Below are 16,580 nucleotides of genomic sequence, written 5' to 3'. Positions count from 1 at the left end.
TTTGTTTGTTTATTTTGTTTGTTTATTTTGGGGGGATTGAGATGGACTCTTAATTTTGAGCTAAACCATAATGCAAACAATATGAAGTATGTCACAAGAGTTCAAAGCATTTGTTCAGTTGTTCAAACTGCCTGTCCCAGTATTGCTTCCTGAAGGCAGACATGCTACACAGCTACTCTTGGGCTCATTATTAACCCAGTAAAACTGATTAATAATTGTTTATTAAGCTAAAAAGCAGAGTCACTTTTTGACAGAACAACAATAAAGATATGCTTATACATAGCAAGAAAGCAAATGAAAACTTGTCCAAGAAAAAAAAAGAATTTGCATGAAGGGTTTTTAGTAGCTCGCTGCCAAACTTTCCTAATGTTATTTTTTCTGATCCTGACAGTACAGCAGTATTCCTTCACCATGTTGTGAAGTGCACACTTCTAAAAGTCGCATCTACATCTGGCTGGCTGATGAGCTCTGCAGGCAGTTGTAGTGGCAGATCTGGAGTTACTACTGGTTCTGTCATCAGAGATCTTTTTAGTGGGTTGTCTGCAGCACTTTGTGTAAATGTTTTTCGGTTAGTTTTCTTCTGACATGGTGGCATGTTATAGTTTTTTTCATTGTTGGTGGTGTGGTAGCTTTCTTTTTTAAATTTTAAATAAATGTTAAAATATTATTATTTTTTCTTCCACCATGACTACCAGAGCTGGTGATTTATCATTGTGATACCCTGCTTATCAAAAGGACAGAGTTTCCTTTGTCTTAGCCCCTGCCTGCTTGGCCCACTTCAGACCTACACAAGGCTCTGTGGTGGCATGGAAAATTCTCCATGAGATGAGATGAATGTGCCATGTGCTGGAGACATATAAGAAATATATCTTTTGTGTAAACACATTCTTTGGGCTGTGAGTAGAGGAGCCCCTCAAGTAGCAGACATGCATGTGTGCACACTTGTGTGTAGAAATCAGCCTATGCATGGAAACTTGCACTGGCCAGAGATGGTGGCAGCAGGGTTATTTTCTCTCAATGTGATTATTTTACTTTTTCCCTTATGATAAGTTAGCACTAGCTCATACATTTGAGATTAAATTAAAGGGAAGGAAAAAAAAAAAAAAAAAAAAAAAAAGCCCTGGGGCTTCTGTTTAAAAATGCAGGTTAATCCTCCGTGGCTTTCAGAAGCATTTCTGTAGCATGCTACTAATTAAGATAAGGTTATCATTTTAAGTTATACCAGGAATGCAATTAGAGCTCTTACTAAGAACTGCAGCAATCAATTTTATACAAATTATTCAGACCTGGTAAGGTAGAATGCTGTTTTACTAGGACAAGAGAACACACTTGGTGGTTTTATTAAATATAATATAGATTCAAATTACGGCTGAATGCTGTACTGCCTCTCATTCAGCAGGAACACATGTATCCCCTTCTAAAATCTTTTCTTAGGTAGAATTAATTCAGACTATTTTTTTTTTCTTTCCTTCTTTATGTATAATTTCAATTTATTTTTGATCTTGAAAAAGAGACCTTTGAATGGATGTATCCTAAAACCAGAAACGAATATAAAGAAATATTTAGTACACGCACAATATGGTATAAATTCTACATGCACACAAGGGTATGTGTTGATACCAGATGACGATGACTATTTAGGATATAAGTAAATAAGTACAGTTATTTTCTACAGATTCTGTAGCCAGTGGATCCAATTCAGCCACTGTAGATGTAGCTGAAGGAAGCAGAATAGGCATGAGTGGGCTTTGCTCCCAGAAGGCACCCTCTGCACAAAGCAAGCCAGGATGCCTCAGTATTTTTAAACTTTGTCCAAACCTCAAAAAAAGGAAAAAGGGGTTGAGGGAGAGAAGATCATATGCTAGTAGAAGATCTATGCTTTACTCTCTGAAGTACTTCTTTATTCGTGAAGAAACACCAGTTTTCCAAGAAACGGATTGGGCCAAAGACATGCAAAGTTTAAAAGTATGCAGTTGTGGAAGGATTTTGCTGTCTCCTGCATAAAATGTGGTATATTTATCTCTGTGTAGTGTCCCTCTGGTTTCTGTTTTCCAAGCAGAAAATGCTGTCCTTTATGTTTTCCTGGAACAGTCATTTTTAACATAATTGCTTCTGGTTACCTTGCTCTGGTTACCTCATTCTTTTGAAGCTTTGCAAACTTCTGTTTCTTGGGTTATACTCATGTTTTACAATGTCATTTCATAAGTTCTTTAAAATGTGGTTAATCTTGGGGTTAATTAATGATATAAAGGTTTGAACATTAAAATGGTGACTGTTCCTCAGATGTGATTGGAAACCAAGCAAATTCAGCAGAAAGGCTTAATCTAAATGAACCCAAATATGGGAAATGCGGGTGAATGTGTTCTCAAGGTGCTCAGCCAGCCTTAATTCTTCCCTTTAACAAGTGTGATCAGTAAATGAAATTGTCTGTAACAGTAGATTAGAAGTAAATGATTTATAAAAGTTTATTAGATTATTTCTTGTTTTATGTTGTTTTTTTGTTTGTTTGTTTGTTTTTTGAGAAATTTTATGACAGTTTACTTCTCCATTTTTAATATATTAAGAATAGTGCACAATTAATTCTTCATTAAAATTTTTAATATGTGGGCCAATAGGAAATGTATTTGGCTGTTTGTGTTTATCCAAGTCATGGAACTGTGCTTCTCAGTGCTTCTGGTATCTCTTATCTGTTGCTTTTTCCAAGTTAGCTAGGGATAATATCTGTATTTACCAGCCCCAATAACTGAGGTTTAAGGCATTGCTGTAAGGATTAAGAATTTTGTAAGGATGATGCAGATGGCAGTCTTCTTTCTTGAGGCTATTTCTCCTTTTGGCACGAAACTGTAATCCAAGGAATAAAAATGTATTTTATAAGGAACACCATTTGGCTTGAAGAACTAAAGCATGAAAAGACTGGTGGATATGTTTTTTGCAGTTAATTTGATTATTGTCATATGATACTGAGAGGACAATAACTTGTGTTTATATAGACATAAGTCACTTTGTCCTATCAGCTGGGAGAAGCTTTTGCTTGTGCTGGAGAAGGGTCTGTACAGCACTGAGGCAAGAAGGTAGAACTTATGGAAGCAGAAGGCTCTCAGGCTAGCTGAAGCACATGGACATCCATGCTACATATATGCATATGTGTAAATCTATCTATTTGAATTTTGTTGCAGCTTATAGTCAGACTCTCAGCACCTGAAGTATTCATTTAAAAATGGTTACCCTAATGCAAGGGGATGGCGTTAGGATGCTATGGTCTGGCTGTGAGCTGATCTGCAGTGAATGTGAGCATGCCACTTGTTCTCCCCATTTGTTTAAAATAAATAAATAAATATATGTACATATGTATGTACAGCAAAGAGTAGTTCTAGGAAGGGAAAAAATCTGTTACTAATTTTGAGAAAACTGTGTCTCCTCCCAGGCTGGTATCTCCATCATGATTATCTTGTTTGGAAGAAGTTTTCATGTCCTGGCAAATGCCTCTTCATTTTATCAGAAGTTGGGAAACAGGGTGCAACAACAGCATGGCAAATAATTGCTTTCAGTATAAACAAAAATACACTTGCATTGCATTTATCTAGTTTTTACTTTATATGAAGTTAGAATCCATTTAAGTCTGAAGAAATATTTTGTTGAATGAAAGGGAAAATGTTAATATGCTTTGTTGGAAAAGTGCACTCACAAATAAGGCTTTTTATTGAAGTAAGGCAGGGAAGGTAGTTGAGTCAAGAAATAGGTTAGGAATAAAAACAATCTCACCTTCATGGAGATCACCCTCTGTAGTTTGGGATAGAAAGCTGTAATTTAGGTCCTGTGGACAGAGAATCATAACCACTAGTAATGCATGAAACAAAGGATACACTTTCAGGTGTCCTGTTGTTCTCATTTTGTTCTTACAGGAATTTACTTTCTGCTTGTTTTCAGTCAAGTTATGTGTACAACCAGGTTTTGGTACATATCTTGTTGTGGGGGTTGACCACTGCAGAACAGTAAGGCCAGGCTGTTAGGAGGAGCCTGTAGATGTTGAAAGCTTCCTAACCTGCACTGTTATTTATATAGACCTTATGTAAGCCTTGTTCGGGCTTAACAAAAGAAGCTTCATTAGCAGTGGACACAGATCTCATTGTTAAATGTATAGCCTTACAGGTGGAGGTTACTTTGTCGTTCACATTGCTAAAGAGTGTTGGTGTTTGTGGAAGGAATTCCTCTGTGCTAAATCTGGAAGGTTGGTCTTCATTAGCAATGAGGAAGGTATGTGGACTGATAGCATGGGTGAGTAATCAGCTTCATTTATTGTTAAACCTACAGTAGAGGTTATCTTGGTTAAAATGTATTTTAGCAATATCCTATACTGTTTTTAACATGGAAGTACTAAACAATACTGGCAATGTAGAACCTATTTGTTAGGTTCAAATCTCTTTTTCTAGACTGTTTTATGGATTTTGTTTTCATATATTTTCCTGGTAATTCAGAAGGATTTGTTTTCTGATGTTTTGAAATGCTTGAAAGCACAGGATAGGATGCTAATGATGAAGGAAGACAAATATTCCAAAGCTGAATCTAGTTACAGATATCTGAGTTGAAGGAATTGAATCAACTTTTAAATGGCATTTGAGAGCAGAAGATAAACCAAATATTTTATTGTTGCTACCTGTAAGACCAGGAAACATGGTTGGCCATAATAATTTTTAGAGCTCCTCAGTTTCTCACAATTTGTTGATAATTACTCACAATTTGTTGACAATTAAACATCTGCATTTCACAAATTAATAACACACATCTGAGACTTTTATGTTGCTCAGCCAACATAACATCTGTACTCTGGATACTGCAGACCTAATTCAGACAGCAAGTCTTAACCAGCAAAGACTATTAATGGATGTGCTTTTTTCATACTGAAGATGGTAGAATGTAAGTGCTTTGTACGTGAGCCTACATACATCAAATTTTAGGGTGCTTTTTGTCTGTTCTTGTTTTGTTTGTTGTTTTTTGTTTGTTTGTTTTTGAGGGTTTTTTTGTTTGTTTTTTGTTTTGTTTTGTTTTGTTTTTTGCTGTTTTTTTAGGTCTCCACTCCAAAGAGAAATCTATTTTGTCATCAGTTAATGTGTGTATTATCTTACTGATCCACAATCTGATTAATCTTTGTCGCATTCCCATAAAATGAAGGGCAGATATTATCCCCATTTTTACAAGCACAAAGCTGAAGTATAGATACAGTAGTGCAGTCTCCACTTGTTTGCTGTTTTCAATGTGGGATACACTACATGGTACTGCTGCATGGAGCTATGTGGCACAATATCCATTGGTTTCAGTTGTTGATGCAGAACCTCAGAACAGGGTCCCAGAGAGGAAAATGCACATTTAGAAAGAGTGTGTAGTTGTTGTAAGCCTTGCACAGGGGCAGAAGGGGGTAGATTATGTTCACTAAAAAAACAACAAAACCCTTCAGCTTTCCAAAGGAGATTCAAATCTGGAAAACAATAATAATTTTATGAAATTACAGCATTGGTAAATTTGGATTCGTATCCGAGGAGCAGCAAAATGTAACTCCACTATGTACAAGATAAATGCTTCTCAAATTTTAGTTTCTGGCTGCTAGTCTTGGAAGTGGTATTGTCTTTACAAAGAAATGTTACTGTCTGAGGAGAAGGACTCTTCTTGGGAGCATGTTATTTTGCTGTAAGTTTTTTTTTTAAAAAAAGGTAAAATAAAACCAAGCGGAGCTTAGACTGAGTTTTGATACATATAAGCAGTCATTAAAACACAGTGGGAAGCAGTGCTAATAATAAGTGATGCTGTTGTTTTTTTCCCCTGCCTATTCACTCACTGTTTCAACACACTGCATATATGTATGCTAAGGTATATTTGCATGTGTAATAAGCACACCAAATGCAGTCTAAATACACAGTCATTCTCATTTTTATGCGTTGCCTTCAGTTTCTGGAAGTACCTTGTCATTCCTGCAGTTTGGTCCTTAACCTATCACTTTTGGAGATTTGCCATAGAATCTTTGTTTACAGTAACAAGCATGGAAAAACTGACTTCCTGACAGTAATGCAGAAGCCTAAGCTGAAACCACGCACAGGTGAAAAAACATAGTTCTTCCACTTTGAACTTTTAATGTGTTTTATGTCAAGTACCCATCTAAAACTGGGCAGCCAACAAAAGGAAATCAGTCCCTTGCCCAAGACCAAACATTAACTGCATTATCAGCAGTTTCACCAAGGAGCTGATTGTGATGTTTCTGTATGCTTTTCCCTCTGTAGCATGATTTATAATCACAAAACTTCATTGTTTATTTAATTTATTATGGGTATGATACTAATTTGGCATACGATTCTTTACCCTTCATATACTTCTAACCACTGCATGTGCAGTTCTGACTGATCTCTGTGCAGCCTCTTCATCACAGTTTTTCTTGGGTTTGTAAAACACGTTAGAATTTAGAGATTTGTTTGCATGAAGAACCAAAGATAACGCAATTTGCTTGTCTTCTGACATCTTTTGTAGTATTCCATGTTCATTAACCCAATACAAGTAGCTGTATGACTTTACAAGGAAATTAGAATATTTAAATTATGTATTTGTGTGTTCAGACTAGATTCTCATTCTAATGTGCGAGTTTACTAAACAAGGCATTTAAGTTTAGGAGTCAAAATGAAATTGTGACATAAAGGGAATACAAATCTAATGGATGACTTGGAGCCCAGTTACTTAGTTCTGTTCTTGGGTGGTGTAGGTCAAGTGATGTGTTTTGTAGCTATTGAATATTCCACAGTTTTGTCAATTCAGTGTTATTTTACGCTTTCAGGAAATAAGGGAGCAACAAGAATACAGGTTGAACAAAGAGGAACATAGAGTGTTAATATTTTTCAGTAAGTTGTTTGTTCATTATGTGTGTTTTAATGCAGTTCCAAATTCTCTATACAAATTTTATTTTCTTTTTACATCCTAACCATAATTACAGTACCCTACAGGATCGTAGAGCCTGACCCCTTTCACGCTAGAATATGCATCATGGCAGTTGCTTTTCAACCATAAGAACAGTTTAGCCCGAGGGCTAAGTGAAATGGAAGAAACAATTTTTACTAAGTCAAAATAATAATGGAAATATTAACCTTAGGAAACTTCTATAAATGCAGAGAAAATCATGTATGTATTTTTGGGTGATTATCATTTTGATGCATTTAGATCTATATTCTGTCCTGTTGAATTCCCACATTTCTGCTCTACTCCAGGACTGCCACTGCAGTCTTTATCACACAAACAGTTTACAGAGATCCAAAAGCACAGCACTTTAAGATGCAGAGCCTCAGCCCTTCAAATTGCTTAGATATATTTTCTAATGATGAAATGTGGTTCAATACTGTGAAAACATCATTCAAATGTATAAATATAGCATTTTTAGCTTTATGTGGATCTCTTTTCTGCTTCTTGTCTGTGTATATTCCAGATAAATTTACCCATTGTAATGCTTGTGGAACCATGAAGTTTAGATAAAGTACACAATATTTGTACTAGGTGAACTTCAATTTCAGTAGCAGGTATTAACACAAGGAACAGAATATTATGATTAAACAGCTCACAAATACGGTCAGTGCTATTATGTGGCATAGTTGAACGTTGAGACGGTAGGATAATTGCAATAACCAGTCTATCATACATCCCAGAAATAATGGGGGAATTTTTTCAAGGAGTAGTGTTGAATAATCAGTCAATTAAAATCTGATTCCAGATAAGAATGAGATCTCTTGTCTACTTCAGCAGTTTCTTGTGATGAAGGTCTGTGCTGAAAATGCAGAAGAAACCTTTCCCTATTGTTTTTAAATGCATTTGCTATGGTATGCTAGACACATCCTGGCATATTCTACTGAAAATTACCAAAAGATGTATTTGTACCTATTTCTTGCTTGAATGGACAACCAAAACATATTTTTGTTATGAGACAGTAGCTAGATTGGTATTCCAGGTGCCATCAGAAGATGGGTTTGAAGAGACCTGTTAATTACGAAAGAAGTTTAACTGTGTCCTCACAGAACTGTGGGATATTTTACTCTACATCTCTGTGAAGTGCAGAGAAAATGTTTCTGGCAATTGAGCTCTCAATTAAAGTTGACTTGAGCATCTCTAAGCTATGGCAGTGTGTGTCTAGACATGCTCTGTGGTCACTAAAAATCTACCAGTATTTAGTAGGGCACTTCAAAAGAGCATGGAGTACTTCATACCTTGCCCAGTAGCCATCATGTCTCAGTACTTAAACCTATGTGCAGCTCTGTAGTTTTTGTTCACATGGGTCTAGCAAGTGTTTGTTCTGGTTCGAGTCCATGAAGTTTGCACATTTGAGTTTGAGTCTGAGGTTTTGAGTTCAGTGAAACATCAAGTCTTGCCTGGCTTTAGGGTTGAAACCTCAAGCCTAATGATAATGTTTTCTCCAGCTGCAGATTCTGAAGTGAGAGGTCATTGAAAAACAAACCCCACGCCCTAATACTTGCTGAGAATCATCAAATGGACCATTCCCTGCAGAATTTAGCAAGTGTATTTTTCTGTCAAAATTAGCAACACTATTTTACTGATATGCACATTATTGGTGACATACTGCTTCAACTGAAGTTACAATATTTCTGTTTTTCAGTTCCTGCTTCCTGAGCAGCACTGTTTAGTCCTACACAGCAGTGGCAGTTTTTAGGTGCAATACATGAGAAGCTAATGATTTGTGAAACCACTGGCCAGATTCTTGTTTAAGTCCAGCTACTTCTGCCTGGTTTATGCAGTGCCAGCACTGTACTCAACCAGTGTAAAGCTCTGCTTGGTTTGACACAAGGATGTCCCCAAAGGGGACTTTTCACAAAGTGTAGAGAGGGTGCTCAAAAGGTAATTGGGTAACTATCTGGTTGCTAACACTTTAGGTTTTGATCCCTTTAGCAGTGCAACTCTCAGTCAGGATCCAGTGTTTCATTTTCAGTGAAATTCAATGAATCTTAGACTCATGGGGGTCTATAATATAGTGGAGTACTGTACCAAGCGGATAATTAGCCATGCAAAGAAGCATTCCAAATCTGGTTGAAAAGCACTTGAAAATCATTCCCCAGCATTCAGTAGCCTTTAAGGAATCGTAGAAGAACTTTGGTTGGAAGAGACCTTACAGATCATCTAGTTCCGTTCACTCTGCCCTGGGTGCAGTTGCCACCCACTAGATCAGGGGCTGCTCAGAGTCCCATCCAACCTGACTGTGAACACTTCCTGGGATGGGATACCTACAGCTTCTCTGACCAGCCTGTGCCAGCACCTCACCACCATCTGAGTAAACAATTTCTTTTTAACCTCTAATATAAATCTCCCCTCTTTTAATTTAAAACCATTCCCCCTTGTCCTGTCACTGTCTGTCCAGGTGAAAAGGCAGTCTCACTCCTGATAATAAACTCCCCTCAAGTACTGGAAGGCTGCAGTTAGGTCTCCCCAAAGACTTCTTTAAGTTGAACAAATCCAGCTGTCTCAGTCTGTCTCCATACCGGATTTGCTTCAGCCTTCTGGTCATCTTTGTGGATGATCTGTGGGTCCCTCTTCTGGACCCGATTCAACAGTTTCACATCTTTTTTGTGCTGGGGTCCTTGGACCTGGGTGCAGTACTCCTGGCAGGGCCTCATGAGAACAGAGAGAGGGGGACAAACACCTCTCTCCCTGCTGGCCACCCCTCTTTTGATGCAGCCAGTATACAAGTGGCCTTCTGGTCTGCAAGAGCACACTGCTGGATCATATCCAGCTTTTTGTTTGCCAGAATCTCCAACTGCTTCTCTGCAGGGCTATTCACAATGAGTTCTTTTCCGGTACTGTAGACATATCTGGAATTGTCCCAAACCAAGTGTAGCACTCTTCACTTCACCTAGTTCAATCTTATTTGGTTCACATGAGCCCACTTCTCAAGCTTGTCCAGGTCACTGGGGTCATGAGCTGTTCTTATTTTGGTCTTCTTACATATAAATCTAATTCTAATTGCCTGCACTAGTACGAAACAGAGTGATGAAGTGTTTGAGAACAGATCTGCAAATGCTGGCAGCAAACAGCTGTAGGGAAAAATTCTGTTGATTACCTGTGTCAAAATAGCATCCAAAATAAGCCCAGATCTTTCCGTATCTTCCCCTGGCACTAGTGGTGCCATTCAGAACTTCTTACCCCAGTATTCAATGTGCACAACTTCCTTCTTTTCCATTCACTGTATGGAAGGGGAGAATATATACTGTGGAAGTCAACTGAGGGGGTCATTTTGGACAGGTAATTTTAGTCTGCCTATGAATTACTTCAAGATTTGACAGTATTGCACTGAGGAAGTTGTATATTCTAGAGATTTGGAGAGTTTGTTACCCATGCTGTTATTAAAGAATTTAGCTGAGAGGTTATCTGAAGGGATCTCAGTGTAAGGGTTAGATTTTTCAGCTCTATGTGCTTAGAGAAGTCTTTCACAGGGAGCTTTTCTTCATCTAAGTCTTTTACATTTCTAAAGAAATGATGACTTGTATTTCTCTTTGTAATTCTTGTCTTTTTCCTTCTTTCCCTTTCTCTTCATTTGCATCTAGGGTAGATGAGTATCTCTAGGTTGTATTTAAAGGTACCTACATCATGTACCCACATAGGAAGTTTTTCACAAACTTTTAACATTTATAAATTCTGTAGAGCCCTTTTTTCAGGTCTGTTTAAAAAATGCATCCTGTATTGTTTATCCTGAGTAAACCAGCATACTCCAGCTTCTGTTGGTTCAGCCTTAATTCTGACTACTCAGGGTATCATGGAATCATAGAATGGCCGTGGTTGAAAAGGACCTCAAAGGTCACCTAGATTCAACCCCCCTGCTATGGGTAGGGTTGCCAATCGCTAGACCAGGCTGCGCGGAGCCACATTCAGCCTGGCCTTGAATGCCTCCAGAGCAGCTCAGGTTCTGCATACATCTGGGCTCTGTTTTATTTCCTGCTTTCCCATAGCTATCATACATATGAGAAAATGTGACTTGTCATGGCTTTTGTTGCTGTCTTAGCTGTTAGGTTAATACTTGAGCTGGAAGCACCCATATATCTAAACAGTCCTCACATGATAGCAATTTAGAGATGCTACTAATTTGAGCAGCACTTGGCAAACTGAATAAGAAATGAAAAGTCTCTTCATTCCTTGACTCCTTCACCTCTCCTCTCCTGCTTCAGTGTTAAATCTAGGAAGTGGATGCAACTCAGTATTTCCCACTAGAAGTGCAGTGAAGGTTTTGTATGTAAGAAACAGAGGAAGAACATGTTTTTCCTGCACATCTATTTTCTCAAGGAAGGAGGCGCAGCACTGGAAGAGATTACCCAGAAAGGTTAAGTAGTCTCCATCCCCAAGGGTTTTCAGGACTTGGCTTGGGGAAATCATGGCTGACTTGCTGTAACATTGGCGATAGCCATGCTACAATCAGTGAGCTCACTGAGTGACCTCCAGCACACCCTTATAACCAACATACCTGTGATTCTATGAAAGCATAAATAAATGAGCTACTGATATTAAGTGGAAAAAATGATCAGCTCACGAAGTCCTCACAAAGCTCCTGTTGTTTGAGGTCCCTTCCAACCCAAGCCATCCTCTGAATCTATGATTCTCTGTCTAAGAAACTAATGAGAATGGACAAGAATCCATTCTCAGACATCCTGTCATAGAATCATAGAGTGATTTGGGTTGGAAAGGACCTTTAAGATCATCTAGTTCCACCCCCTTACTAAAGGCAGGGACACCTGCCTCTAGACCACATTGCTCAAAGCCCTCTCCAGCCTGGTCTCCCTCCAGGGAGAGGGCATCCACAACCTCTCTGGGCAGCTTTTCCCAGTGTCTCACCACCCTCACAGTAAAGAGTTTCTTCCAAATATCTAGTCTAAATAAATCTTCCAGATTTAAACAGTTTCCTCTTACCCTGTTGCTATATTCCCTTATTAAATGTCCTTCACCCTTTTTCCTGTAGGCCCCATTCTGGTCTGAAGATTCTCAACTCACAGCCTGTATTTGTCGGGGAGGAGCTTCAGCCCTCTGATAGTCTTTGTGGTCCTCCTTTGGGCCTGCTTCAACAGCTCCATGTCCTCCTTGTGTTGGGTGACCTAGAATTGGATGCAGTACTCCTTCTTGGGGTCTCATGAGGGCAGAATCACCTCCTTTGATCTGCTGGTGATGCTATAATTGCTATAGTTTAAGAACAATGAGCATGGTCACCAGGACAGCTTCTTATAATCCAAAGGCCTGAAGATACTTTGCTGCTCTCAGACCCGGCCTTGGTAATGTTGGTAATATTTATCTTTTAGACTGTGAAAACACTATCCAAAGCCTTTATTCTCCAGATTAGCTGACACTACATCAAAAATACAGTATTGTATCCATTAACTATAGTCTAAATTTGGGTGTGGCAATATCTGTTTTCCAGCAAAGACTTGACTGTACTGATACTGTTACACCACATGTGTCTAGGATGACTATGGAAACCCTTTGATTTCTGTATATATGGTTGTGGGACTCTCCTCAATATCAGCATCCTGCTGAGAGCAAAGTCTGTAACTGGATTGTATGTGTAATTTACGTCATAGGTGCAGCCCATTGAAAAACCCCTTTCTGGTAGGAGCCAATGAGAACAAGCATCAACTGCCTTGTGCAAATTTTTTCAATCTGCTATTGTGTGAGCGGTTAGTAAGACTGAAATCATCATGAAAGAGCATCAGGTTCTGCTCCTGTCACACTTTCCTACCTGAGTGCCCGGCATCTCTCTCTTCTGGGGAATTCTGTGCTTAATCTCCATTTCATAAACTTCAGAGCTTGCAATGGGATCCTGTGTGAAACAGCTGTGTGGACTCAAGGCAGCTATCATTTTCCATTTCTTGGACACTGTGTACAGTTTCAGTGTAGACTGCTGGGAGCATAGCATTGCAAAGTGGTGCCTGGGTTTTGCAAACAAAGGAGATGGAGGACTCTGTGCCACCTGCTCTGTCGTTTGAGCAAATGTTAGGAGCCAAACAAGTTACAAACTGCTATCTGTGTTTTTTGAATGAGAACTCTATGCAGCAGCAATTCCATCGATCATCTAGGTCAGCTTTTTATGTGTTCGTTTGTCAAGCTAACCAGTCCCTCAGTCCCACGCTCCTATAGGCAAGATGGTGAAGCAGCCAAGGATGTTAACTGCTCAGTGCCCTGACAGAGGACAGCAATGCGGAGCTGTACACTCCTGTTGGGGACTGCCTGGGGTGCCAAGCTTTGGCTACATTTAGCAGTGTGGCACAACACCTCTGCAGGGATTGGCAGGCAATACTGTTTGCTTATTGACTTGGACTGAAAGCTTTGGAGTCAGCAATGTTAGGAAAGCACTGTCACTGACTGCAAACCAGGCAGAGCCCTTCATGTCCATAAATGAGGAAAAAAAAAACCTTTCTTCTCACTTTTTTTGTGATTATTTTGTGGGACGGCACTTTCTCTAAAATCACTGATTCTGGAAATGATGAATGCCCCCTCTGTTCCTCACCATAGTCGGTCTTGAGTGTGAGGCTGAGTGAGAAAAGGAGCGGTCTTGGCAAACAGCTTTTTAGTCTCCAATAAATTATTCAGAACGCAGGTTTGGGCACAGATTGTGGGGAACGATAATGGAGCTGGTTTTCAGAGCCTGTTCATGTTATGAAGACATGGAGTATGCTTTTCAGGAATTCACTTAAGTGGAATCAGCTTTGCATAACGTAGCCTGGAAGTAATATTGCTGCCATCCAGCTAGTGTCTGCGGAACAGCATTCTCTTGCCTTGCAGAGCACTGGTGTAGAAGACAAGAGATAGGGAGATATTTATTTTGTTGGATTTTTTTTTTTATTTTTTTATTTTTAAAGGGAAATTCTTTCTAACCGCTAGAGAGGGACATGTTTCGGTCGAGATTTTTCCCCCCCGAGTGAAATAGTGGACCGCATCAGCATCCGATTTGGGTGCGTCATGTGGTTTCTCATGTGATGCTGGTCTCGCTGCGCTTTGGAGGGTGAGCCTTTGTGACTCTACTCTTGGACAGTAACATACAGCAACACAGGAGACTTTGGGGAAAGGTGGGGGGGGAAGACACCCCCCTAGGAAAACCCCAAAGCCCAGAAAATAAAGTTACAGCCCTTTATTATAGTCATAATTTCTTTTTAACTATTTTGGCTTCTATTTTTAATTCTGGGTCTTCCCTCTTCTCCGTTCCTGCAGGCACGAAGCTGCACTGTTCAGAAGAAGCAAGATTCCTTCCTCACAGCTACGGCGCTGCGACACAGCCTGCTTTTTCGCATTTACCTGGGTGGCTGCTGCTGGTTCTGCTGCTGCTGCTGCAGCCTCGCTGCCTGCGCTTCACCCCAGCTTGGCTGATGCGAGTCTCCCTCGTCTGTACATCGCTAAGGAAGAGAAGCGATGGAGCCGCAATTTTTCTGTTGGTTCTGGAAGCAAAGGGTTGTGATGTGGGGTGGCTTGGGGGGATTTTCTTTTTTTATGTTTTTTTGGTGGGGAAAGAAAGGAGGGATATTAATGTAGGGTGGAGTGGGTAAAAGCTTAAAGAAATATGATGAAAAGTAATCCAGTCCTCAACAAGGGCATCAGCAGCAAGAATCCAGCCACTGCTGCTCCAAAGGAGGATGGGGAAAGCCACAGAGCTGCAGTCGAGTTGCACCTCAGCGTTGTGCTGGAGATGGATAAACAAGGTATTGGTCGTATCTGCCTGCTAAGGCAAAGCCATGGGAGGAAGAGAGAGAGAGAGAGTGTGTGCAAATGCAGTGGAAGAAGAAACGCTGCATGCTGTTTGTCTGATTCTGTGCATTCTCACTGTGGAGAGGATGGCGTGATTAATGAAGAAATGTATGGATGGAGGCACTGTGAATTGTAGCTCCAGCACTCCTGATGCTGTCAGGGAGGGAACTGATGAGCTAGGTGGCTGCAGCAGTATCCCCAGGGAAAACAGCGGCCATGCTGTGTATGTATGTGCTTATGTATGTGTGCTTATGTGTGTGGGAGCAGGTACAGGCATGAAAGAAAGGCATTTCTGACCAATTTACTGAGGAAGCTTGTCACTTTGATGGTCAGACTTGATTGCAGCTTGTATTTTCAGCTCTAGTTCTACACCCAATTCCTGAGTGAGGCGGCACTTTGTGAATGCAGATGTAGGCAGAATTTTTCTAAGAAATGTGAAAGCAGATTCTGTTTAACACCTTGGAGCACTGAATCTATTGCACTGTGTTGATAGAAGCTAAGGAGGGAGGGGTCATTTTCTCCATCTTAAAATCTTTATAAACACGGCTATATTCAGTATGGCAAAAAAAAATTCTATGCTGTAAATAGAAATGTGATCAATCTAATCAAAACAAATGCATCCCAGATGACTTCTAGACCAGCTGGCTACCACAGTCATCGGATGGCTAAATGCTCAACTGAGCATTTATAGTCAGCATTATATCTCTTTTTTTTTCTTTTTTCTTTCTTTTTTTTTTTTTTGATTAAGAATTTTATAATCAGCTTCTGATTAAAAATGATTATTCCTCTATTGAAAAGAGACAGCAGTTAGCAACAGATTTTTCTGAAATGCACCTATTTTTTTTTGTTTGTTTTTTTGTTATTGTCATTTGATTGGCTTGGGCTCTTTTTGTTTATCTGTTTGGTTTATATTTCTGCGCATGCATTGAGGAGACTGTGCTTTTAGAACAGGGACACTTGTCACAGTGCTTGGCATACTGAGTTCAGCTGGCAGCTCGGGTTGCCCATGTCTGAACAATGCAAAAATAGGGAAAACAAGTACTGCAGTCAGCTAGTAGGGCTTGGCGTGGCTTTTAGCAGCTGCCTACTGAGAAAGAGGTTTATTTTTTCCTTTTTTTTTTTCCCTTTTATACAAATCCGTAGACCATAATGTCATCCTAAAATGCGTACGAGGGGATTTCCCAATAGTCATGGTGAGCTACCCTGCAAGATGCCTGTCTGGCCCTTCTACTGTTTGTTACCCTGTCTACAAAGGCTGCCCTGTGTGTTGGATTATATTTAGCCAGCTGCTGGGTAACATTCTTGTGCTGGGGGCAAAGGAGTCTTATTACTCCCATACTGTAGTTTTGTGCTTTCTTAAAGAAAAACAACCTTGGCAAGACAGCAGGCTCTGAAAAGAAGTGTATACTGCTCCTGCACCTTTCTGAAACTGCCGTGCTTCTAACTCAGACTGTTTTAAAGCAAGCGAGCAGGAGGAAGAGTGGCTTTTAGCTCATAGCTTCAAAGCTGCAAAATGTCAGCACCTTGTAATTAGGAACCCGTGGTTACGTCAGGGACTGTATCTCTCCAAGAATAGCTGTGTGATATGTGCCACAAAGCAAAGGAAGGCAGTCATAACCTGGTTCTCGAGCCTGCTTTGAACAAGAGAGTGAAATGGATTAATGAATCGGCTGCATTTGTAAATCAGAGCTGGATGGATTACATGTATAAGACTGGCTGCACTCTGCAAAAGTGAAGACTGAATTATCGGTTTGTCAGAGGGCACATGTTCGCTGAGTGGAAGTGTGAATCCTTCGGAAGAAATGCAGACAAGCCATCTGTCCTAGAAAATG

General features: G+C 39.8%; 1 long non-coding RNA gene across 7 annotated transcripts in view; it reads left to right on the top strand.

The window, feature by feature from the left end:
• Nucleotides 1-16,207, top strand: part of LOC107309733 (uncharacterized) — a 237,197-nt gene extending 220,990 nt beyond the window's left edge. For 4 of the 7 annotated variants that reach the window (XR_004306132.2, XR_014943530.1, XR_014943529.1 and 1 more), the window contains one exon: nt 14,218-14,732. This is a non-coding gene — a long non-coding RNA (uncharacterized LOC107309733). Of the gene's footprint in view, nt 1-14,217 lie in introns of all 7 variants that reach the window. The other 3 variants (XR_004306136.2, XR_014943536.1, XR_014943535.1) reach the window with 3 other exon arrangements.
• Nucleotides 16,208-16,580: the final 373 nt, after the last annotated feature.

Source organism: Coturnix japonica, chromosome 2, assembly GCF_054131305.1.
Source record: "Coturnix japonica strain WE chromosome 2, WE-NBRP24, whole genome shotgun sequence".
Classification (NCBI taxonomy): Eukaryota; Metazoa; Chordata; class Aves; order Galliformes; family Phasianidae; genus Coturnix; species Coturnix japonica.
The sequence above is the reverse complement of the archived record's forward strand: the minus strand, read 5'-3'. Positions and strand labels throughout refer to the sequence as shown.